The following is a 23,687-nucleotide window of genomic DNA, read 5'->3' as shown; positions in this document are numbered from 1 at the left end:
GAGGAGAATGCTAGGGCAGGTTAGATGAGGCAGATGATCCACTCTGGCAACCCCAAGAAGAACAGGCTCAAAGAAGAAGCCCACATCACTCAAGGCTTCTACCAAAGTGTTACGCAGCCCCTCGTCAGGGTCTGGGGTAGATTTCTCCGTCGATACACTAGCAATCAGCTCGCATTTTGTCCATCTAGACCACGTGTTCAGAGAATAGATTCCCAATTCTACTGGCAAACAGCAGCGTAAAGCAGATGAGGTGGCCGAGAGGTTAAGGCGATGCACTGCTAATCCGTTGTGCTCTGCACGCGTGGGTTCGAATCCCATCCTCGTCGAGAGCTCTTTCTACTTATCTTAATGCGTCTTGTGAGATTGTCTGCCAATAGGTAGGTAGGTATGATGCAATCCTCTGCTCGTCTTTGGCTCAGTACTCCCTATAGTTCACCATGTGGTCTTGTTGCACAGGTCACTTTAAAAGAATGTTCTGCTAATACAATAGCAGAAAGGTACTCTGTTTCCAGAAATCAGTTCTCCAAACGAACGTATGTGGCTTCCTTTGGCAAATGTTTATTTGCACGTCTCCTCTCAGTACCTATCAGGTGCTATTAGATTAATGCTGGCGTTAAACCTCATCAGTGTTTGTCCATCTGAGGTGATTGTCTCCTCTTACCTTCACAATACTGGCCAATGGCAGCAAAGAGTGGCGCAGCAACGCCCCCAGTCCAGTCTGACATCTCTTTCTCCAGAAGCAGCTGAAAGGTGCTTCCACAAACAGTGACACTCTCCCAGCATACTGTGTAGGGCCCAGACTTGAGTTGGTCCGTAATGTCTCGTATGCACTGTGATTCTACCACGGGGTCTTGTTGTAGTTGGCATGGCCAGAAAACCATGAAGGGGAGGCCCCATTCAGAGCCTCCAGAGTTAAAGGTCCATATGGCACAATGAAGCTACAGTCCCAGACGACAAAGGGGAATTAGCTCAAATGGAAGAGCGCTCGCTTAGCATGCGAGAGGTAGCGGGATCGATACCCGCATTCTCAGGGACCCTTTGCACATCCAAGAGGAGCCCTCGATCCTTCTCTGTAGCCAATGCATTGGGTTTTGTCTTATTATGTTTCTGACTTTACCAACTTTTCAAGGCTTTGTGTCATCACTCCAGAGAAGCATTCAAAGGAAAAGGCAGGAAAAGAAAAAGTAGTGCTGTCGTGTAAATAAGAATGCTAGGGGTGCTAGACCAATGGCAAGGAAAAGCCTTATAGTGAGTTGAATGTGAGCCTTGACACTAAGCATGGAGAAAGGGATTTGTACCAATTGCAAGGCAGAGAGATTGAGCTGGAAAGGATGGGCAGCAGGGTGGAAATGCTAATGTGCTAACAAGGGAAGGAGTATTTTGGAGGGAAGACGTGGGTGGAAACCACATTAAGGAGTGATTTGTGACACCAGGATAGCAGCAAGTGTGAAAGGCAAGCTTTACAGGACGGTAGTGAGAACTGCTCTGATGTATTTTTATGACTGTGGCACGGAGGAAAAGACAGGAGGCCGAGATGGAGTTGGCAGAGTTGAAGATGGTAAGCTTTTTATGTTGGGAGTGTCCAGGATGGAAAAAGATTAGGATTGACTATGTCAGAGGGACAGCTGGGGTTGAGCGGTTTCAACGTTAGAGCGGTAAGGCTGCGGTGGTTTGGAAATGTGCAGAGAGGAATATAAGATATACTGGAAAAGGGTGTTAAATATGGAGCTGCTAGGCAGGAGGAAAAAAAAAGACGGAAGAGAAAGTTCATGGATCTAGCGGAGGAGGACATGAAGAGGGTTACTGTGACAGAGGGAATGCTAGGGGCAGGGTTAGATGGAGGCAGATGATCCACTCTGGCAACCCCAAGAAGAACAGGCTCAAGAAGAAGCCCACATCACTCAAGGCTTCTACCAAAGTGTTACGCAGCCCCTCGTCAGGGATCTGGGGTAGATTTCCCTGCGTCGATACACTAGCAATCAGCTCGCATTTTGTCCATCTAGACCGCGTGTTCAGAGAATAGATTCCCAATTCTACTGGCAAACAGCAGCGTAAAGCAGATGAGGTGGCCGAGAGGTTAAGGCGATGGACTGCTAATCCATTGTGCTCTGCACGCGTGGGTTCGAATCCCATCCTCGTCGAGAGCTCTTTCTACTTATCTTAATGCGTCTTGTGAGATTGTCTGCCAAGGTAGGTAGGTATGATGCAATGCCTCTGCTCGTCTTTGGCTCAGTACTCCCTATAGTTCACCATGTGGTCTTGTTGCACAGGTCACTTTAAAGAGAATGTTCTGCTAATACAATAGCAGAAAGGTACTCTGTTTCCAGAATAGTCAGTTCTCCAAACGAACGTACGTGGCTTCCTTTGGCAAATGTTTATTTGCACGTCTCCTCTCAGTACCTATCAGGTGCTATTAGATTAATGCTGGCGTTAAACCTCATCAGTGTTTGTCCATCTGAGGTGATTGTCTCCCCTCTTACCTTCACAATACTGGCCAATGGCAGCAAAGAGTGGCGCAGCAACGCCCCAGTCCAGTCTGACATCTCTTTTCTCCAGAAGCAGCTGAAAGGTGCTTCCACAACAGTGACACTCTCCCAGCATACTGTGTAGGGCCCAGACTTGAGTTGGTCCGTAATGTCTCGTATGCACTGTTCTACCACGGGGTCTTGTTGTAGTTGGCATGGCCAGAAAACCATGAAGGGGAGGCGTCCCATTCAGAGCCTCCAGAGTTAAAGGTCCATATGGCACAATGAAGCTACAGTCCCCAGACGACAAAGGGGAATTAGCTCAAATGGAAGAGCGCTCGCTTGCATGCGAGAGGTAGCGGGATCGATACCCGCATTCTCCAGGGACCCTTTGCACATCCAAGAGGAGCCCTCGATCCTTCTCTGTAGCCAATGCATTGGGTTTGTCTCATTATGTTTCTGACTTTACCAACTTTTCAAGGCTTTGTGTCATCACTCCAGAGAAGCATTCAAAGGAAAAGGCAGGAAAAGAAAAGTAGTGCTGTCGTGTAAATAAGAATGCTAGGGGTGCTAGACCAATGGCAAAGGAAAAGCCTTATAGTGAGTTGAATGTGAGCCTTGACACTAAGCATGGAGAAAGGGATTTGTACCAATTGGCAAGGCAGAGAGATTGAGCTGGAAAGGATGGGCAGCAGGGTGGAAATGTAATGTGCTAACAAGGGAAGGAGTATTTGGAGGGAAGACGTGGGTGGAAACCACATTAAGGAGTGATTGTGACACCAGGATAGCAGCAAGTGTGAAAGGCAAGCTTTACAGGACGGTAGTGAGAACTGCTCTGATGTATTGTTTTATGACTGTGGCACGGAGGAAAAGACAGGAGGCCGAGATGGAGTTGGCAGAGTTGAAGATGGTAAGCTTTTATGTTGGGAGTGTCCAGGATGGAAAAGATTAGGATTGACTATGTCAGAGGGACAGCTGGGGTTGAGCGGTTTGGAGACAACGTTAGAGCGGTAAGGCTGCGTGGTTTGGAAATGTGCAGAGGAGGAATATAAGATATACTGGAAAAAGGGTGTTAAATATGGAGCTGCTGCAGGAGGAAAAGAAAAAGACGGAAGAGAAAGTTCATGGATCTAGCGGAGGAGGACATGAAGAGGGTTACTGTGACAGAGGAATGCTAGGGGCAGGGTTAGATGGAGGCAGATGATCCACTCTGGCAACCCCAAGAAGAACAGGCTCAAGAAGAAGCCCACATCACTCAAGGCTTCTACCAAAGTGTTACGCAGCCCCTCGTCAGGGATCTGGGGTAGATTTCCCTGCGTCGATACACTAGCAATCAGCTCGCATTTTGTCCATCTAGACCGCGTGTTCAGAGAATAGATTCCCAATTCTACTGGCAAACAGCAGGTAAAGAGATGAGGTGGCCGAGAGGTTAAGGCGATGGACTGCTAATCCATTGTGCTCTGCACGCGTGGGTTCGAATCCCATCCTCGTCGAGAGCTCTTTCTACTTATTTAATGCGTCTTGTGAGATTGTCTGCCAATGTAGGTAGGTAGGTATGATGCAATGCCTCTGCTCGTCTTTGGCTCAGTACTCCCTATAGTTCACCATGTGGTCTTGTTGCACAGGTCACTTTAAGAGAATTCTGCTAATACAATAGCAGAAAGGTACTCTGTTTCCAGAATAGTCAGTCTCCAAACGAACGTACGTGGCTTCCTTTGGCAAATGTTTATTTGAACGTCTCCTCTCAGTACCTATCAGGTGCTATTAGATTAATGCTGGCGTTAAACCTCATCAGTGTTTGTCCATCTGAGGTGATTGTCTCCCCTCTTACCTTCACAATACTGGCCAATGGCAGCAAAGAGTGGCGCAGCAACGCCCCAGTCCAGTCTGACATCTCTTTTCTCCAGAAGCAGCTGAAAGGTGCTTCCACAAACAGTGACACTCTCCCAGCATACTGTGTGGCCCAGACTTGAGTTGGTCCGTAATGTCTCGTATGCACTGTGATTCTACCACGGGGTCTTGTTGTAGTTGGCATGGCCAGAAAACCATGAAGGGAGGCGTCCCATTCAGAGCCTCCAGAGTTAAAGGTCCATATGGCACAATGAAGCTACAGTCCCCAGACGACAAAGGGGAATTAGCTCAAATGGAAGAGCGCTCGCTTAGCATGCGAGAGGTAGCGGATCGATACCCGCATTCTCCAGGGACCCTTTGCACATCCAAGAGGAGCCCTCGATCCTTCTCTGTAGCCAATGCATTGGGTTTGTCTCATTATGTTTCTGACTTTACCAACTTTTCAAGGCTTTGTGTCATCACTCCAGAGAAGCATTCAAAGAAAAGGCAGGAAAAGAAAAAGTAGTGCTGTCGTGTAAATAAGAATGCTAGGGGTGCTAGACCAATGGCAAAGGAAAAGCCTATAGTGAGTTGAATGTGAGCCTTGACACTAAGCATGGAGAAAGGGATTTGTACCAATTGGCAAGGCAGAGAGATTGAGCTGGAAAGGATGGGCAGCAGGGTGGAAATGTAATGTGCTAACAAGGGAAGGAGTATTTTGGAGGGAAGACGTGGGTGGAAACCACATTAAGGAGTGATTTGTGACACCAGGATAGCAGCAAGTGTGAAAGGCAAGCTTTACAGGACGGTAGTGAGAACTGCTCTGATGTATTGTTTTATGACTGTGGCACGGAGGAAAAGACAGGAGGCCGAGATGGAGTTGGCAGAGTTGAAGATGGTAAGCTTTTTATGTTGGGGTGTCCAGGATGGAAAAAGATTAGGATTGACTATGTCAGAGGGACAGCTGGGGTTGAGCGGTTTGGAGACAACGTTAGCGGTAAGGCTGCGGTGGTTTGGAAATGTGCAGAGAGGAATATAAGATATACTGGAAAAAGGGTGTTAAATATGGAGCTGCTAGGCAGGAGGAAAAGAAAAAGACGGAAGAGAAAGTTCATGGATCTAGCGGAGGAGGACATGAAGAGGGTTACTGTGACAGAGGAGAATGCTAGGGCAGGGTTAGATGGAGGCAGATGATCCACTCTGGCAACCCCAAGAAGAACAGGCTCAAAGAAGAAGCCCACATCACTCAAGGCTTCTACCAAAGTGTTACGCAGCCCTCGTCAGGGATCTGGGGTAGATTTCCCTGCGTCGATACACTAGCAATCAGCTCGCATTTTGTCCATCTAGACCGCGTGTTCAGAGAATAGATTCCCAATTCTACTGGCAAACAGCAGCGTAAAGCAGATGAGGTGGCCGAGAGGTTAAGGCGATGGACTGCTAATCCATTGTGCTCTGCACGCGTGGGTTCGAATCCCATCCTCGTCGAGAGCTCTTTCTACTTATCTTAATGCGTCTTGTGAGATTGTCTGCCAATGTAGGTAGGTAGGTATGATGCAATGCTCTGCTCGTCTTTGGCTCAGTACTCCCTATAGTTCACCATGTGGTCTTGTTGCACAGGTCACTTTAAAGAGAATGTTCTGCTAATACAATAGCAGAAAGGTACTCTGTTTCCAGAATAGTCAGTTCTCCAAACGAACGTACGTGGCTTCCTTTGGCAAATGTTTATTTGCACGTCTCCTCTCAGTACCTATCAGGTGCTATTAGATTAATGCTGGCGTTAAACCTCATCAGTGTTTGTCCATCTGAGGTGATTGTCTCCCTCTTACCTTCACAATACTGGCCAATGGCAGCAAAGAGTGGCGCAGCAACGCCCCAGTCCAGTCTGACATCTCTTTTCTCCAGAAGCAGCTGAAAGGTGCTTCCACAAACAGTGACACTCTCCCAGCAACTGTGTAGGGCCCAGACTTGAGTTGGTCCGTAATGTCTCGTATGCACTGTGATTCTACCACGGGGTCTTGTTGTAGTTGGCATGGCCAGAAAACCATGAAGGGGAGGCGTCCCATTCAGAGCCTCCAGAGTTAAAGGTCCATATGGCACAATGAAGCTACAGTCCCCAGACGACAAAGGGGAATTAGCTCAAATGGAAGAGCGCTCGCTTAGCATGCGAGAGGTAGCGGATCGATACCCGCATTCTCCAGGGACCCTTTGCACATCCAAGAGGAGCCCTCGATCCTTCTCTGTAGCCAATGCATTGGGTTTGTCTCATTATGTTTCTGACTTTACCAACTTTTCAAGGCTTTGTGTCATCACTCCAGAGAAGCATTCAAAGGAAAAGGCAGGAAAAGAAAAAGTAGTGCTGTCGTGTAAATAAGAATGCTAGGGGTGCTAGACCAATGGCAAAGGAAAAGCCTTATAGTGAGTTGAATGTGAGCCTTGACACTAAGCATGGAGAAAGGGATTTGTACCAATTGGCAAGGCAGAGAGATTGAGCTGGAAAGGATGGGCAGCAGGGTGGAAATGTAATGTGCTAACAAGGGAAGGAGTATTTTGGAGGGAAGACGTGGGTGGAAACCACATTAAGGAGTGATTTGTGACACCAGGATAGCAGCAAGTGTGAAAGGCAAGCTTTACAGGACGGTAGTGAGAACTGCTCTGATGTATTGTTTTATGACTGTGGCACGGAGGAAAAGACAGGAGGCCGAGATGGAGTTGGCAGAGTTGAAGATGGTAAGCTTTTTATGTTGGGAGTGTCCAGGATGGAAAAAGATTAGGATTGACTATGTCAGAGGGACAGCTGGGGTTGAGCGGTTTGGAGACAACGTTAGAGCGGTAAGGCTGCGGTGGTTTGGAAATGTGCAGAGGAGGAATATAAGATATACTGGAAAAAGGGTGTTAAATATGGAGCTGCTAGGCAGGAAAGAAAAAGACGGAAGAGAAAGTTCATGGATCTAGCGGAGGAGGACATGAAGAGGGTTACTGTGACAGAGGAGAATGCTAGGGCAGGGTTAGATGGAGGCAGATGATCCACTCTGGCCCCAAGAAGAACAGGCTCAAAGAAGAAGCCCACATCACTCAAGGCTTCTACCAAAGTGTTACGCAGCCCCTCGTCAGGGATCTGGGGTAGATTTCCCTGCGTCGATACACTAGCAATCAGCTCGCATTTTGTCCATCTAGACCGCGTGTTCAGAGAATAGATTCCCAATTCTACTGGCAAACAGCAGCGTAAAGCAGATGAGGTGGCCGAGAGGTTAAGGCGATGGACTGCTAATCCATTGTGCTCTGCACGCGTGGGTTCGAATCCCATCCTCGTCGAGAGCTCTTTCTACTTATCTTAATGCGTCTTGTGAGATTGTCTGCCAATGTAGGTAGGGTATGATGCAATGCCTCTGCTCGTCTTTGGCTCAGTACTCCCTATAGTTCACCATGTGGTCTTGTTGCACAGGTCACTTTAAAGAGAATGTTCTGCTAATACAATAGCAGAAAGGTACTCTGTTTCCAGAATAGTCAGTGCTCCAAACGAACGTACGTGGCTTCCTTTGGCAAATGTTTATTTGCACGTCTCCTCTCAGTACCTATCAGGTGCTATTAGATTAATGCTGGCGTTAAACCTCATCAGTGTTTGTCCATCTGAGGTGATTGTCTCCCCTCTTACCTTCACAATACTGGCCAATGGCAGCAAAGAGTGGCGCAGCAACGCCCCCAGTCCAGTCTGACATCTCTTTTCTCCAGAAGCAGCTGAAAGGTGCTTCCACAAACAGTGACACTCTCCCAGCATACTGTAGGGCCCAGACTTGAGTTGGTCCGTAATGTCTCGTATGCACTGTGATTCTACCACGGGTCTTGTTGTAGTTGGCATGGCCAGAAAACCATGAAGGGGAGGCGTCCCATTCAGAGCCTCCAGAGTTAAAGGTCCATATGGCACAATGAAGCTACAGTCCCCAGACGACAAAGGGGAATTAGCTCAAATGGAAGAGCGCTCGCTTTGCATGCGAGAGGTAGCGGATCGATACCCGCATTCTCCAGGGACCCTTTGCACATCCAAGAGGAGCCCTCGATCCTTCTCTGTAGCCAATGCATTGGGTTTGTCTCATTATGTTTCTGACTTTACCAACTTTTCAAGGCTTTGTGTCATCACTCCAGAGAAGCATTCAAAGGAAAAGGCAGGAAAAGAAAAGTAGTGCTGTCGTGTAAATAAGAATGCTAGGGGTGCTAGACCAATGGCAAAGGAAAAGCCTTATAGTGAGTTGAATGTGAGCCTTGACACTAAGCATGGAGAAAGGGATTTGTACCAATTGGCAAGGCAGAGAGATTGAGCTGGAAAGGATGGGCAGCAGGGTGGAAATGTAATGTGCTAACAAGGGAAGGAGTATTTTGGAGGGAAGACGTGGGTGGAAACCACATTAAGGAGTGATTTGTGACACCAGGATAGCAGCAAGTGTGAAAGGCAAGCTTTACAGGACGGTAGTGAGAACTGCTCTGATGTATTGTTTTATGACTGTGGCACGGAGGAAAAGACAGGAGGCCGAGATGGAGTTGGCAGAGTTGAAGATGGTAAGCTTTTTATGTTGGAGTGTCCAGGATGGAAAAAGATTAGGATTGACTATGTCAGGGACAGCTGGGGTTGAGCGGTTTGGAGACAACGTTAGAGCGGTAAGGCTGCGGTGGTTTGGAAATGTGCAGAGGAGGAATATAAGATATACTGGAAAAAGGGTGTTAAATATGGAGCTGCTAGGCAGGAGGAAAAGAAAAAGACGGAAGAGAAAGTTCATGGATCTAGCGGAGGAGGACATGAGGGTTACTGTGACAGAGGAGAATGCTAGGGGCAGGGTTAGATGGAGGCAGATGATCCACTCTGGCAACCCCAAGAAGAACAGGCTCAAAGAAGAAGCCCACATCACTCAAGGCTTCTACCAAAGTGTTACGCAGCCCCTCGTCAGGGATCTGGGTAGATTTCCCTGCGTCGATACACTAGCAATCAGCTCGCATTTTGTCCATCTAGACCGCGTGTTCAGAGAATAGATTCCCAATTCTACTGGCAAACAGCAGCGTAAAGCAGATGAGGTGGCCGAGAGGTTAAGGCGATGGACTGCTAATCCATTGTGCTCTGCACGCGTGGGTTCGAATCCCATCCTCGTCGAGAGCTCTTTCTACTTATCTTAATGCGTCTTGTGAGATTGTCTGCCAATGTAGGTAGGGTATGATGCAATGCCTCTGCTCGTCTTTGGCTCAGTACTCCCTATAGTTCACCATGTGGTCTTGTTGCACAGGTCACTTTAAAGAGAATGTTCTGCTAATACAATAGCAGAAAGGTACTCTGTTTCCAGAATAGTCAGCTCCAAACGAACGTACGTGGCTTCCTTTGGCAAATGTTTATTTGCACGTCTCCTCTCAGTACCTATCAGGTACTATTAGATTAATGCTGGCGTTAAACCTCATCAGTGTTTGTCCATCTGAGGTGATTGTCTCCCTCTTACCTTCACAATACTGGCCAATGGCAGCAAAGAGTGGCGCAGCAACGCCCCCAGTCCAGTCTGACATCTCTTTTCTCCAGAAGCAGCTGAAAGGTGCTTCCACAAACAGTGACACTCCCAGCATACTGTGTAGGGCCAGACTTGAGTTGGTCCGTAATGTCTCGTATGCACTGTGATTCTACCACGGGGTCTTGTTGTAGTTGGCATGGCCAGAAAACCATGAAGGGAGGCGTCCCATTCAGAGCCTCCAGAGTTAAAGGTCCATATGGCACAATGAAGCTACAGTCCCCAGACGACAAAGGGGAATTAGCTCAAATGGAAGAGCGCTCGCTTAGCATGCGAGAGGTAGCGGGATCGATACCCGCATTCTCCAGGGACCCTTTGCACATCCAAGAGGAGCCCTCGATCCTTCTCTGTAGCCAATGCATTGGGTTTGTCTCATTATGTTTCTGACTTTACCAACTTTTCAAGGCTTTGTGTCATCACTCCAGAGAAGCATTCAAAGGAAAAGGCAGGAAAAGAAAAAGTAGTGCTGTCGTGTAAATAAGAATGCTAGGGGTGCTAGACCAATGGCAAAGGAAAAGCCTTATAGTGAGTTGAATGTGAGCCTTGACACTAAGCATGGAGAAAGGGATTTGTACCAATTGGCAAGGCAGAGAGATTGAGCTGGAAAGGATGGGCAGCAGGGTGGAAATGGTAATGTGCTAACAAGGGAAGGAGTATTTTGGAGGGAAGACGTGGGTGGAAACCACATTAAGGAGTGATTTGTGACACCAGGATAGCAGCAAGTGTGAAAGGCAAGCTTTACAGGACGGTAGTGAGAACTGCTCTGATGTATTGTTTTATGACTGTGGCACGGAGGAAAAGACAGGAGGCCGAGATGGAGTTGGCAGAGTTGAAGATGGTAAGCTTTTTATGTTGGGAGTGTCCAGGATGGAAAAAGATTAGGATTGACTATGTCAGAGGGACAGCTGGGGTTGAGCGGTTTGGAGACAACGTTAGAGCGGTAAGGCTGCGGTGGTTTGGAAATGTGCAGAGGAGGAATATAAGATATACTGGAAAAAGGGTGTTAAATATGGAGCTGCTAGGCAGGAGGAAAAGAAAAAGACGGAAGAGAAAGTTCATGGATCTAGCGGAGGAGGACATGAAGAGGGTTACTGTGACAGAGGAGAATGCTAGGGGCAGGGTTAGATGGAGGCAGATGATCCACTCTGGCAACCCCCAAGAAGAACAGGCTCAAAGAAGAAGCCCACATCACTCAAGGCTTCTACCAAAGTGTTACGCAGCCCCTCGTCAGGGATCTGGGGTAGATTTCCCTGCGTCGATACACTAGCAATCAGCTCGCATTTTGTCCATCTAGACCGCGTGTTCAGAGAATAGATTCCCAATTCTACTGGCAAACAGCAGCGTAAAGCAGATGAGGTGGCCGAGAGGTTAAGGCGATGGACTGCTAATCCATTGTGCTCTGCACGCGTGGGTTCGAATCCCATCCTCGTCGAGAGCTCTTTCTACTTATCTTAATGCGTCTTGTGAGATTGTCTGCCAATGTAGGTAGGTAGGGTATGATGCAATGCCTCTGCTCGTCTTTGGCTCAGTACTCCCTATAGTTCACCATGTGGTCTTGTTGCACAGGTCACTTTAAAGAGAATGTTCTGCTAATACAATAGCAGAAAGGTACTCTGTTTCCAGAATAGTCAGTTCTCCAAACGAACGTGTGGCTTCCTTTGGCAAATGTTTATTTGCACGTCTCCTCTCAGTACCTATCAGGTACTATTAGATTAATGCTGGCGTTAAACCTCATCAGTGTTTGTCCATCTGAGGTGATTGTCTCCCCTCTTACCTTCACAATACTGGCCAATGGCAGCAAAGAGTGGCGCAGCAACGCCCCCAGTCCAGTCTGACATCTCTTTTCTCCAGAAGCAGCTGAAAGGTGCTTCCACAAACAGTGACACTCTCCCAGCATACTGTGTAGGGCCCAGACTTGAGTTGGTCCGTAATGTCTCGTATGCACTGTGATTCTACCACGGGGTCTTGTTGTAGTTGGCATGGCCAGAAAACCATGAAGGGGAGGCGTCCCATTCAGAGCCTCCAGAGTTAAAGGTCCATATGGCACAATGAAGCTACAGTCCCCAGACGACAAAGGGGAATTAGCTCAAATGGAAGAGCGCTCGCTTAGCATGCGAGAGGTAGCGGGATCGATACCCGCATTCTCCAGGGACCCTTTGCACATCCAAGAGGAGCCCTCGATCCTTCTCTGTAGCCAATGCATTGGGTTTGTCTCATTATGTTTCTGACTTTACCAACTTTTCAAGGCTTTGTGTCATCACTCCAGAGAAGCATTCAAAGGAAAAGGCAGGAAAAGAAAAAGTAGTGCTGTCGTGTAAATAAGAATGCTAGGGGTGCTAGACCAATGGCAAAGGAAAAGCCTTATAGTGAGTTGAATGTGAGCCTTGACACTAAGCATGGAGAAAGGGATTTGTACCAATTGGCAAGGCAGAGAGATTGAGCTGGAAAGGATGGGCAGCAGGGTGGAAATGTAATGTGCTAACAAGGGAAGGAGTATTTTGGAGGGAAGACGTGGGTGGAAACCACATTAAGGAGTGATTTGTGACACCAGGATAGCAGCAAGTGTGAAAGGCAAGCTTTACAGGACGGTAGTGAGAACTGCTCTGATGTATTGTTTTATGACTGTGGCACGGAGGAAAAGACAGGAGGCCGAGATGGAGTTGGCAGAGTTGAAGATGGTAAGCTTTTTATGTTGGGAGTGTCCAGGATGGAAAAAGATTAGGATTGACTATGTCAGAGGGACAGCTGGGGTTGAGCGGTTTGGAGACAACGTTAGAGCGGTAAGGCTGCGGTGGTTTGGAAATGTGCAGAGGAGGAATATAAGATATACTGGAAAAAGGGTGTTAAATATGGAGCTGCTAGGCAGGAGGAAAAGAAAAAGACGGAAGAGAAAGTTCATGGATCTAGCGGAGGAGGACATGAAGAGGGTTACTGTGACAGAGGAGAATGCTAGGGGCAGGGTTAGATGGAGGCAGATGATCCACTCTGGCAACCCCCAAGAAGAACAGGCTCAAAGAAGAAGCCCACATCACTCAAGGCTTCTACCAAAGTGTTACGCAGCCCTCGTCAGGGATCTGGGGTAGATTTCCCTGCGTCGATACACTAGCAATCAGCTCGCATTTTGTCCATCTAGACCGCGTGTTCAGAGAATAGATTCCCAATTCTACTGGCAAACAGCAGCGTAAAGCAGATGAGGTGGCCGAGAGGTTAAGGCGATGGACTGCTAATCCATTGTGCTCTGCACGCGTGGGTTCGAATCCCATCCTCGTCGAGAGCTCTTTCTACTTATCTTAATGCGTCTTGTGAGATTGTCTGCCAATGTAGGTAGGTAGGGTATGATGCAATGCCTCTGCTCGTCTTTGGCTCAGTACTCCCTATAGTTCACCATGTGGTCTTGTTGCACAGGTCACTTTAAAGAGAATGTTCTGCTAATACAATAGCAGAAAGGTACTCTGTTTCCAGAATAGTCAGTCTCCAAACGAACGTACGTGGCTTCCTTTGGCAAATGTTTATTTGCACGTCTCCTCTCAGTACCTATCAGGTGCTATTAGATTAATGCTGGCGTTAAACCTCATCAGTGTTTGTCCATCTGAGGTGATTGTCTCCCTCTTACCTTCACAATACTGGCCAATGGCAGCAAAGAGTGGCGCAGCAACCCCAGTCCAGTCTGACATCTCTTTTCTCCAGAAGCAGCTGAAAGGTGCTTCCACAAACAGTGACACTCTCCCAGCATACTGTGTAGGGCCCAGACTTGAGTTGGTCCGTAATGTCTCGTATGCACTGTGATTCTACCACGGGTCTTGTTGTAGTTGGCATGGCCAGAAAACCATGAAGGGGAGGCGTCCCATTCAGAGCCTCCAGAGTTAAAGGTCCATATGGCACAATGAAGCTACAGTCCCCAGACGACAAAGGGGAATTAGCTCAAATGGAAGAGCGCTCGCTTAGCATGCGAGAGGTAGCGGGATCGATACCCGCATTCTCCAGGGACCCTTTGCACATCCAAGAGGAGCCCTCGATCCTTCTCTGTAGCCAATGCATTGGGTTTGTCTCATTATGTTTCTGACTTTACCAACTTTTCAAGGCTTTGTGTCATCACTCCAGAGAAGCATTCAAAGGAAAAGGCAGGAAAAGAAAAAGTAGTGCTGTCGTGTAAATAAGAATGCTAGGGGTGCTAGACCAATGGCAAAGGAAAAGCCTTATAGTGAGTTGAATGTGAGCCTTGACACTAAGCATGGAGAAAGGGATTTGTACCAATTGGCAAGGCAGAGAGATTGAGCTGGAAAGGATGGGCAGCAGGGTGGAAATGTAATGTGCTAACAAGGGAAGGAGTATTTTGGAGGGAAGACGTGGGTGGAAACCACATTAAGGAGTGATTTGTGACACCAGGATAGCAGCAAGTGTGAAAGGCAAGCTTTACAGGACGGTAGTGAGAACTGCTCTGATGTATTGTTTTATGACTGTGGCACGGAGGAAAAGACAGGAGGCCGAGATGGAGTTGGCAGAGTTGAAGATGGTAAGCTTTTTATGTTGGGAGTGTCCAGGATGGAAAAAGATTAGGATTGACTATGTCAGAGGGACAGCTGGGGTTGAGCGGTTTGGAGACAACGTTAGAGCGGTAAGGCTGCGGTGGTTTGGAAATGTGCAGAGGAGGAATATAAGATATACTGGAAAAAGGGTGTTAAATATGGAGCTGCTAGGCAGGAGGAAAAGAAAAAGACGGAAGAGAAAGTTCATGGATCTAGCGGAGGAGGACATGAAGAGGGTTACTGTGACAGAGGAGAATGCTAGGGGCAGGGTTAGATGGAGGCAGATGATCCACTCTGGCAACCCCCAAGAAGAACAGGCTCAAAGAAGAAGCCCACATCACTCAAGGCTTCTACCAAAGTGTTACGCAGCCCCTCGTCAGGGATCTGGGGTAGATTTCCCTGCGTCGATACACTAGCAATCAGCTCGCATTTTGTCCATCTAGACCGCGTGTTCAGAGAATAGATTCCCAATTCTACTGGCAAACAGCAGCGTAAAGCAGATGAGGTGGCCGAGAGGTTAAGGCGATGGACTGCTAATCCATTGTGCTCTGCACGCGTGGGTTCGAATCCCATCCTCGTCGAGAGCTCTTTCTACTTATCTTAATGCGTCTTGTGAGATTGTCTGCCAATGTAGGTAGGTAGGGTATGATGCAATGCCTCTGCTCGTCTTTGGCTCAGTACTCCCTATAGTTCACCATGTGGTCTTGTTGCACAGGTCACTTTAAAGAGAATGTTCTGCTAATACAATAGCAGAAAGGTACTCTGTTTCCAGAATAGTCAGTGCTCCAAACGAACGTACGTGGCTTCCTTTGGCAAATGTTTATTTGCACGTCTCCTCTCAGTACCTATCAGGTGCTATTAGATTAATGCTGGCGTTAAACCTCATCAGTGTTTGTCCATCTGAGGTGATTGTCTCCCCTCTTACCTTCACAATACTGGCCAATGGCAGCAAAGAGTGGCGCAGCAACGCCCCCAGTCCAGTCTGACATCTCTTTTCTCCAGAAGCAGCTGAAAGGTGCTTCCACAAACAGTGACACTCTCCCAGCATACTGTGTAGGGCCCAGACTTGAGTTGGTCCGTAATGTCTCGTATGCACTGTGATTCTACCACGGGGTCTTGTTGTAGTTGGCATGGCCAGAAAACCATGAAGGGGAGGCGTCCCATTCAGAGCCTCCAGAGTTAAAGGTCCATATGGCACAATGAAGCTACAGTCCCCAGACGACAAAGGGGAATTAGCTCAAATGGAAGAGCGCTCGCTTAGCATGCGAGAGGTAGCGGGATCGATACCCGCATTCTCCAGGGACCCTTTGCACATCCAAGAGGAGCCCTCGATCCTTCTCTGTAGCCAATGCATTGGGTTTGTCTCATTATGTTTCTGACTTTACCAACTTTTCAAGGCTTTGTGTCATCACTCCAGAGAAGCATTCAAAGGAAAAGGCAGGAAAAGAAAAAGTAGTGCTGTCGTGTAAATAAGAATGCTAGGGGTGCTAGACCAATGGCAAAGGAAAAGCCTTATAGTGAGTTGAATGTGAGCCTTGACACTAAGCATGGAGAAAGGGATTTGTACCAATTGGCAAGGCAGAGAGATTGAGCTGGAAAGGATGGGCAGCAGGGTGGAAATGGTAATGTGCTAACAAGGGAAGGAGTATTTTGGAGGGAAGACGTGGGTGGAAACCACATTAAGGAGTGATTTGTGACACCAGGATAGCAGCAAGTGTGAAAGGCAAGCTTTACAGGACGGTAGTGAGAACTGCTCTGATGTATTGTTTTATGACTGTGGCACGGAGGAAAAGACAGGAGGCCGAGATGGAGTTGGCAGAGTTGAAGATGGTAAGCTTTTTATGTTGGGAGTGTCCAGGATGGAAAAAGATTAGGATTGACTATGTCAGAGGGACAGCTGGGGTTGAGCGGTTTGGAGACAACGTTAGAGCGGTAAGGCTGCGGTGGTTTGGAAATGTGCAGAGGAGGAATATAAGATATACTGGAAAAAGGGTGTTAAATATGGAGCTGCTAGGCAGGAGGAAAAGAAAAAGACGGAAGAGAAAGTTCATGGATCTAGCGGAGGAGGACATGAAGAGGGTTACTGTGACAGAGGAGAATGCTAGGGGCAGGGTTAGATGGAGGCAGATGATCCACTCTGGCAACCCCCAAGAAGAACAGGCTCAAAGAAGAAGCCCACATCACTCAAGGCTTCTACCAAAGTGTTACGCAGCCCCTCGTCAGGGATCTGGGGTAGATTTCCCTGCGTCGATACACTAGCAATCAGCTCGCATTTTGTCCATCTAGACCGCGTGTTCAGAGAATAGATTCCCAATTCTACTGGCAAACAGCAGCGTAAAGCAGATGAGGTGGCCGAGAGGTTAAGGCGATGGACTGCTAATCCATTGTGCTCTGCACGCGTGGGTTCGAATCCCATCCTCGTCGAGAGCTCTTTCTACTTATCTTAATGCGTCTTGTGAGATTGTCTGCCAATGTAGGTAGGTAGGGTATGATGCAATGCCTCTGCTCGTCTTTGGCTCAGTACTCCCTATAGTTCACCATGTGGTCTTGTTGCACAGGTCACTTTAAAGAGAATGTTCTGCTAATACAATAGCAGAAAGGTACTCTGTTTCCAGAATAGTCAGTCTCCAAACGAACGTACGTGGCTTCCTTTGGCAAATGTTTATTTGCACGTCTCCTCTCAGTACCTATCAGGTGCTATTAGATTAATGCTGGCGTTAAACCTCATCAGTGTTTGTCCATCTGAGGTGATTGTCTCCCCTCTTACCTTCACAATACTGGCCAATGGCAGCAAAGAGTGGCGCAGCAACGCCCCCAGTCCAGTCTGACATCTCTTTTCTCCAGAAGCAGCTGAAAGGTGCTTCCACAAACAGTGACACTCTCCCAGCATACTGTGTAGGGCCCAGACTTGAGTTGGTCCGTAATGTCTCGTATGCACTGTGATTCTACCACGGGGTCTTGTTGTAGTTGGCATGGCCAGAAAACCATGAAGGGGAGGCGTCCCATTCAGAGCCTCCAGAGTTAAAGGTCCATATGGCACAATGAAGCTACAGTCCCCAGACGACAAAGGGGAATTAGCTCAAATGGAAGAGCGCTCGCTTAGCATGCGAGAGGTAGCGGGATCGATACCCGCATTCTCCAGGGACCCTTTGCACATCCAAGAGGAGCCCTCGATCCTTCTCTGTAGCCAATGCATTGGGTTTGTCTCATTATGTTTCTGACTTTACCAACTTTTCAAGGCTTTGTGTCATCACTCCAGAGAAGCATTCAAAGGAAAAGGCAGGAAAAGAAAAAGTAGTGCTGTCGTGTAAATAAGAATGCTAGGGGTGCTAGACCAATGGCAAAGGAAAAGCCTTATAGTGAGTTGAATGTGAGCCTTGACACTAAGCATGGAGAAAGGGATTTGTACCAATTGGCAAGGCAGAGAGATTGAGCTGGAAAGGATGGGCAGCAGGGTGGAAATGTAATGTGCTAACAAGGGAAGGAGTATTTTGGAGGGAAGACGTGGGTGGAAACCACATTAAGGAGTGATTTGTGACACCAGGATAGCAGCAAGTGTGAAAGGCAAGCTTTACAGGACGGTAGTGAGAACTGCTCTGATGTATTGTTTTATGACTGTGGCACGGAGGAAAAGACAGGAGGCCGAGATGGAGTTGGCAGAGTTGAAGATGGTAAGCTTTTTATGTTGGGAGTGTCCAGGATGGAAAAAGATTAGGATTGACTATGTCAGAGGGACAGCTGGGGTTGAGCGGTTTGGAGACAACGTTAGAGCGGTAAGGCTGCGGTGGTTTGGAAATGTGCAGAGGAGGAATATAAGATATACTGGAAAAAGGGTGTTAAATATGGAGCTGCTAGGCAGGAGGAAAAGAAAAAGACGGAAGAGAAAGTTCATGGATCTAGCGGAGGAGGACATGAAGAGGGTTACTGTGACAGAGGAGAATGCTAGGGGCAGGGTTAGATGGAGGCAGATGATCCACTCTGGCAACCCCCAAGAAGAACAGGCTCAAAGAAGAAGCCCACATCACTCAAGGCTTCTACCAAAGTGTTACGCAGCCCCTCGTCAGGGATCTGGGGTAGATTTCCCTGCGTCGATACACTAGCAATCAGCTCGCATTTTGTCCATCTAGACCGCGTGTTCAGAGAATAGATTCCCAATTCTACTGGCAAACAGCAGCGTAAAGCAGATGAGGTGGCCGAGAGGTTAAGGCGATGGACTGCTAATCCATTGTGCTCTGCACGCGTGGGTTCGAATCCCATCCTCGTCGAGAGCTCTTTCTACTTATCTTAATGCGTCTTGTGAGATTGTCTGCCAATGTAGGTAGGTAGGGTATGATGCAATGCCTCTGCTCGTCTTTGGCTCAGTACTCCCTATAGTTCACCATGTGGTCTTGTTGCACAGGTCACTTTAAAGAGAATGTTCTGCTAATACAATAGCAGAAAGGTACTCTGTTTCCAGAATAGTCAGTGCTCCAAACGAACGTACGTGGCTTCCTTTGGCAAATGTTTATTTGCACGTCTCCTCTCAGTACCTATCAGGTGCTATTAGATTAATGCTGGCGTTAAACCTCATCAGTGTTTGTCCATCTGAGGTGATTGTCTCCCCTCTTACCTTCACAATACTGGCCAATGGCAGCAAAGAGTGGCGCAGCAACGCCCCCAGTCCAGTCTGACATCTCTTTTCTCCAGAAGCAGCTGAAAGGTGCTTCCACAAACAGTGACACTCTCCCAGCATACTGTGTAGGGCCCAGACTTGAGTTGGTCCGTAATGTCTCGTATGCACTGTGATTCTACCACGGGGTCTTGTTGTAGTTGGCATGGCCAGAAAACCATGAAGGGGAGGCGTCCCATTCAGAGCCTCCAGAGTTAAAGGTCCATATGGCACAATGAAGCTACAGTCCCCAGACGACAAAGGGGAATTAGCTCAAATGGAAGAGCGCTCGCTTAGCATGCGAGAGGTAGCGGGATCGATACCCGCATTCTCCAGGGACCCTTTGCACATCCAAGAGGAGCCCTCGATCCTTCTCTGTAGCCAATGCATTGGGTTTGTCTCATTATGTTTCTGACTTTACCAACTTTTCAAGGCTTTGTGTCATCACTCCAGAGAAGCATTCAAAGGAAAAGGCAGGAAAAGAAAAAGTAGTGCTGTCGTGTAAATAAGAATGCTAGGGGTGCTAGACCAATGGCAAAGGAAAAGCCTTATAGTGAGTTGAATGTGAGCCTTGACACTAAGCATGGAGAAAGGGATTTGTACCAATTGGCAAGGCAGAGAGATTGAGCTGGAAAGGATGGGCAGCAGGGTGGAAATGTAATGTGCTAACAAGGGAAGGAGTATTTTGGAGGGAAGACGTGGGTGGAAACCACATTAAGGAGTGATTTGTGACACCAGGATAGCAGCAAGTGTGAAAGGCAAGCTTTACAGGACGGTAGTGAGAACTGCTCTGATGTATTGTTTTATGACTGTGGCACGGAGGAAAAGACAGGAGGCCGAGATGGAGTTGGCAGAGTTGAAGATGGTAAGCTTTTTATGTTGGGAGTGTCCAGGATGGAAAAAGATTAGGATTGACTATGTCAGAGGGACAGCTGGGGTTGAGCGGTTTGGAGACAACGTTAGAGCGGTAAGGCTGCGGTGGTTTGGAAATGTGCAGAGGAGGAATATAAGATATACTGGAAAAAGGGTGTTAAATATGGAGCTGCTAGGCAGGAGGAAAAGAAAAAGACGGAAGAGAAAGTTCATGGATCTAGCGGAGGAGGACATGAAGAGGGTTACTGTGACAGAGGAGAATGCTAGGGGCAGGGTTAGATGGAGGCAGATGATCCACTCTGGCAACCCCCAAGAAGAACAGGCTCAAAGAAGAAGCCCACATCACTCAAGGCTTCTACCAAAGTGTTACGCAGCCCCTCGTCAGGGATCTGGGGTAGATTTCCCTGCGTCGATACACTAGCAATCAGCTCGCATTTTGTCCATCTAGACCGCGTGTTCAGAGAATAGATTCCCAATTCTACTGGCAAACAGCAGCGTAAAGCAGATGAGGTGGCCGAGAGGTTAAGGCGATGGACTGCTAATCCATTGTGCTCTGCACGCGTGGGTTCGAATCCCATCCTCGTCGAGAGCTCTTTCTACTTATCTTAATGCGTCTTGTGAGATTGTCTGCCAATGTAGGTAGGTAGGGTATGATGCAATGCCTCTGCTCGTCTTTGGCTCAGTACTCCCTATAGTTCACCATGTGGTCTTGTTGCACAGGTCACTTTAAAGAGAATGTTCTGCTAATACAATAGCAGAAAGGTACTCTGTTTCCAGAATAGTCAGTTCTCCAAACGAACGTACGTGGCTTCCTTTGGCAAATGTTTATTTGCACGTCTCCTCTCAGTACCTATCAGGTGCTATTAGATTAATGCTGGCGTTAAACCTCATCAGTGTTTGTCCATCTGAGGTGATTGTCTCCCCTCTTACCTTCACAATACTGGCCAATGGCAGCAAAGAGTGGCGCAGCAACGCCCCCAGTCCAGTCTGACATCTCTTTTCTCCAGAAGCAGCTGAAAGGTGCTTCCACAAACAGTGACACTCTCCCAGCATACTGTGTAGGGCCCAGACTTGAGTTGGTCCGTAATGTCTCGTATGCACTGTGATTCTACCACGGGGTCTTGTTGTAGTTGGCATGGCCAGAAAACCATGAAGGGGAGGCGTCCCATTCAGAGCCTCCAGAGTTAAAGGTCCATATGGCACAATGAAGCTACAGTCCCCAGACGACAAAGGGGAATTAGCTCAAATGGAAGAGCGCTCGCTTAGCATGCGAGAGGTAGCGGGATCGATACCCGCATTCTCCAGGGACCCTTTGCACATCCAAGAGGAGCCCTCGATCCTTCTCTGTAGCCAATGCATTGGGTTTGTCTCATTATGTTTCTGACTTTACCAACTTTTCAAGGCTTTGTGTCATCACTCCAGAGAAGCATTCAAAGGAAAAGGCAGGAAAAGAAAAAGTAGTGCTGTCGTGTAAATAAGAATGCTAGGGGTGCTAGACCAATGGCAAAGGAAAAGCCTTATAGTGAGTTGAATGTGAGCCTTGACACTAAGCATGGAGAAAGGGATTTGTACCAATTGGCAAGGCAGAGAGATTGAGCTGGAAAGGATGGGCAGCAGGGTGGAAATGGTAATGTGCTAACAAGGGAAGGAGTATTTTGGAGGGAAGACGTGGGTGGAAACCACATTAAGGAGTGATTTGTGACACCAGGATAGCAGCAAGTGTGAAAGGCAAGCTTTACAGGACGGTAGTGAGAACTGCTCTGATGTATTGTTTTATGACTGTGGCACGGAGGAAAAGACAGGAGGCCGAGATGGAGTTGGCAGAGTTGAAGATGGTAAGCTTTTTATGTTGGGAGTGTCCAGGATGGAAAAAGATTAGGATTGACTATGTCAGAGGGACAGCTGGGGTTGAGCGGTTTGGAGACAACGTTAGAGCGGTAAGGCTGCGGTGGTTTGGAAATGTGCAGAGGAGGAATATAAGATATACTGGAAAAAGGGTGTTAAATATGGAGCTGCTAGGCAGGAGGAAAAGAAAAAGACGGAAGAGAAAGTTCATGGATCTAGCGGAGGAGGACATGAAGAGGGTTACTGTGACAGAGGAGAATGCTAGGGGCAGGGTTAGATGGAGGCAGATGATCCACTCTGGCAACCCCCAAGAAGAACAGGCTCAAAGAAGAAGCCCACATCACTCAAGGCTTCTACCAAAGTGTTACGCAGCCCCTCGTCAGGGATCTGGGGTAGATTTCCCTGCGTCGATACACTAGCAATCAGCTCGCATTTTGTCCATCTAGACCGCGTGTTCAGAGAATAGATTCCCAATTCTACTGGCAAACAGCAGCGTAAAGCAGATGAGGTGGCCGAGAGGTTAAGGCGATGGACTGCTAATCCATTGTGCTCTGCACGCGTGGGTTCGAATCCCATCCTCGTCGAGAGCTCTTTCTACTTATCTTAATGCGTCTTGTGAGATTGTCTGCCAATGTAGGTAGGTAGGGTATGATGCAATGCCTCTGCTCGTCTTTGGCTCAGTACTCCCTATAGTTCACCATGTGGTCTTGTTGCACAGGTCACTTTAAAGAGAATGTTCTGCTAATACAATAGCAGAAAGGTACTCTGTTTCCAGAATAGTCAGTCTCCAAACGAACGTACGTGGCTTCCTTTGGCAAATGTTTATTTGCACGTCTCCTCTCAGTACCTATCAGGTGCTATTAGATTAATGCTGGCGTTAAACCTCATCAGTGTTTGTCCATCTGAGGTGATTGTCTCCCCTCTTACCTTCACAATACTGGCCAATGGCAGCAAAGAGTGGCGCAGCAACGCCCCCAGTCCAGTCTGACATCTCTTTTCTCCAGAAGCAGCTGAAAGGTGCTTCCACAAACAGTGACACTCTCCCAGCATACTGTGTAGGGCCCAGACTTGAGTTGGTCCGTAATGTCTCGTATGCACTGTGATTCTACCACGGGGTCTTGTTGTAGTTGGCATGGCCAGAAAACCATGAAGGGGAGGCGTCCCATTCAGAGCCTCCAGAGTTAAAGGTCCATATGGCACAATGAAGCTACAGTCCCCAGACGACAAAGGGGAATTAGCTCAAATGGAAGAGCGCTCGCTTAGCATGCGAGAGGTAGCGGGATCGATACCCGCATTCTCCAGGGACCCTTTGCACATCCAAGAGGAGCCCTCGATCCTTCTCTGTAGCCAATGCATTGGGTTTGTCTCATTATGTTTCTGACTTTACCAACTTTTCAAGGCTTTGTGTCATCACTCCAGAGAAGCATTCAAAGGAAAAGGCAGGAAAAGAAAAAGTAGTGCTGTCGTGTAAATAAGAATGCTAGGGGTGCTAGACCAATGGCAAAGGAAAAGCCTTATAGTGAGTTGAATGTGAGCCTTGACACTAAGCATGGAGAAAGGGATTTGTACCAATTGGCAAGGCAGAGAGATTGAGCTGGAAAGGATGGGCAGCAGGGTGGAAATGTAATGTGCTAACAAGGGAAGGAGTATTTTGGAGGGAAGACGTGGGTGGAAACCACATTAAGGAGTGATTTGTGACACCAGGATAGCAGCAAGTGTGAAAGGCAAGCTTTACAGGACGGTAGTGAGAACTGCTCTGATGTATTGTTTTATGACTGTGGCACGGAGGAAAAGACAGGAGGCCGAGATGGAGTTGGCAGAGTTGAAGATGGTAAGCTTTTTATGTTGGGAGTGTCCAGGATGGAAAAAGATTAGGATTGACTATGTCAGAGGGACAGCTGGGGTTGAGCGGTTTGGAGACAACGTTAGAGCGGTAAGGCTGCGGTGGTTTGGAAATGTGCAG

General features: G+C 47.8%; 22 non-coding genes across 22 annotated transcripts; all 22 read left to right on the top strand.

Moving 5' to 3' along the window:
• The first annotated feature begins 244 nt into the window (after positions 1–244).
• Positions 245–326, top strand: trnas-gcu (transfer RNA serine (anticodon GCU)). Its single transcript has one exon. It is a non-coding gene; the product is annotated as a tRNA-Ser (tRNA).
• A 632-nt stretch (positions 327–958) lies between these two features.
• On the top strand, positions 959–1,031 carry trnaa-agc (transfer RNA alanine (anticodon AGC)). The gene has a single exon. It is a non-coding gene; the product is annotated as a tRNA-Ala (tRNA).
• A 1,028-nt stretch (positions 1,032–2,059) lies between these two features.
• trnas-gcu (transfer RNA serine (anticodon GCU)) lies at positions 2,060–2,141 on the top strand. Its single transcript has one exon. It is a non-coding gene; the product is annotated as a tRNA-Ser (tRNA).
• A 1,735-nt stretch (positions 2,142–3,876) lies between these two features.
• On the top strand, positions 3,877–3,958 carry trnas-gcu (transfer RNA serine (anticodon GCU)). The gene has a single exon. It is a non-coding gene; the product is annotated as a tRNA-Ser (tRNA).
• A 1,740-nt stretch (positions 3,959–5,698) lies between these two features.
• trnas-gcu (transfer RNA serine (anticodon GCU)) lies at positions 5,699–5,780 on the top strand. The gene has a single exon. It is a non-coding gene; the product is annotated as a tRNA-Ser (tRNA).
• Positions 5,781–7,525: 1,745 nt separating this feature from the next.
• On the top strand, positions 7,526–7,607 carry trnas-gcu (transfer RNA serine (anticodon GCU)). The gene has a single exon. It is a non-coding gene; the product is annotated as a tRNA-Ser (tRNA).
• Positions 7,608–9,350: 1,743 nt separating this feature from the next.
• trnas-gcu (transfer RNA serine (anticodon GCU)) lies at positions 9,351–9,432 on the top strand. Its single transcript has one exon. It is a non-coding gene; the product is annotated as a tRNA-Ser (tRNA).
• Positions 9,433–10,066: 634 nt separating this feature from the next.
• trnaa-agc (transfer RNA alanine (anticodon AGC)) lies at positions 10,067–10,139 on the top strand. Its single transcript has one exon. It is a non-coding gene; the product is annotated as a tRNA-Ala (tRNA).
• A 1,043-nt stretch (positions 10,140–11,182) lies between these two features.
• On the top strand, positions 11,183–11,264 carry trnas-gcu (transfer RNA serine (anticodon GCU)). The gene has a single exon. It is a non-coding gene; the product is annotated as a tRNA-Ser (tRNA).
• A 643-nt stretch (positions 11,265–11,907) lies between these two features.
• On the top strand, positions 11,908–11,980 carry trnaa-agc (transfer RNA alanine (anticodon AGC)). Its single transcript has one exon. It is a non-coding gene; the product is annotated as a tRNA-Ala (tRNA).
• Positions 11,981–13,021: 1,041 nt separating this feature from the next.
• trnas-gcu (transfer RNA serine (anticodon GCU)) lies at positions 13,022–13,103 on the top strand. Its single transcript has one exon. It is a non-coding gene; the product is annotated as a tRNA-Ser (tRNA).
• A 639-nt stretch (positions 13,104–13,742) lies between these two features.
• On the top strand, positions 13,743–13,815 carry trnaa-agc (transfer RNA alanine (anticodon AGC)). Its single transcript has one exon. It is a non-coding gene; the product is annotated as a tRNA-Ala (tRNA).
• Positions 13,816–14,857: 1,042 nt separating this feature from the next.
• Positions 14,858–14,939, top strand: trnas-gcu (transfer RNA serine (anticodon GCU)). Its single transcript has one exon. It is a non-coding gene; the product is annotated as a tRNA-Ser (tRNA).
• Positions 14,940–15,584: 645 nt separating this feature from the next.
• trnaa-agc (transfer RNA alanine (anticodon AGC)) lies at positions 15,585–15,657 on the top strand. Its single transcript has one exon. It is a non-coding gene; the product is annotated as a tRNA-Ala (tRNA).
• Positions 15,658–16,700: 1,043 nt separating this feature from the next.
• Positions 16,701–16,782, top strand: trnas-gcu (transfer RNA serine (anticodon GCU)). The gene has a single exon. It is a non-coding gene; the product is annotated as a tRNA-Ser (tRNA).
• Positions 16,783–17,426: 644 nt separating this feature from the next.
• Positions 17,427–17,499, top strand: trnaa-agc (transfer RNA alanine (anticodon AGC)). Its single transcript has one exon. It is a non-coding gene; the product is annotated as a tRNA-Ala (tRNA).
• A 1,042-nt stretch (positions 17,500–18,541) lies between these two features.
• trnas-gcu (transfer RNA serine (anticodon GCU)) lies at positions 18,542–18,623 on the top strand. Its single transcript has one exon. It is a non-coding gene; the product is annotated as a tRNA-Ser (tRNA).
• A 645-nt stretch (positions 18,624–19,268) lies between these two features.
• Positions 19,269–19,341, top strand: trnaa-agc (transfer RNA alanine (anticodon AGC)). Its single transcript has one exon. It is a non-coding gene; the product is annotated as a tRNA-Ala (tRNA).
• A 1,042-nt stretch (positions 19,342–20,383) lies between these two features.
• trnas-gcu (transfer RNA serine (anticodon GCU)) lies at positions 20,384–20,465 on the top strand. Its single transcript has one exon. It is a non-coding gene; the product is annotated as a tRNA-Ser (tRNA).
• Positions 20,466–21,110: 645 nt separating this feature from the next.
• Positions 21,111–21,183, top strand: trnaa-agc (transfer RNA alanine (anticodon AGC)). The gene has a single exon. It is a non-coding gene; the product is annotated as a tRNA-Ala (tRNA).
• Positions 21,184–22,226: 1,043 nt separating this feature from the next.
• Positions 22,227–22,308, top strand: trnas-gcu (transfer RNA serine (anticodon GCU)). Its single transcript has one exon. It is a non-coding gene; the product is annotated as a tRNA-Ser (tRNA).
• Positions 22,309–22,952: 644 nt separating this feature from the next.
• On the top strand, positions 22,953–23,025 carry trnaa-agc (transfer RNA alanine (anticodon AGC)). The gene has a single exon. It is a non-coding gene; the product is annotated as a tRNA-Ala (tRNA).
• Positions 23,026–23,687: the final 662 nt, after the last annotated feature.

Source organism: Oreochromis niloticus, unplaced genomic scaffold, assembly GCF_001858045.2.
Source record: "Oreochromis niloticus isolate F11D_XX unplaced genomic scaffold, O_niloticus_UMD_NMBU tig00000749_pilon, whole genome shotgun sequence".
Lineage (NCBI taxonomy): Eukaryota > Metazoa > Chordata > Actinopteri > Cichliformes > Cichlidae > Oreochromis > Oreochromis niloticus.
The sequence above is the reverse complement of the archived record's forward strand: the minus strand, read 5'-3'. Positions and strand labels throughout refer to the sequence as shown.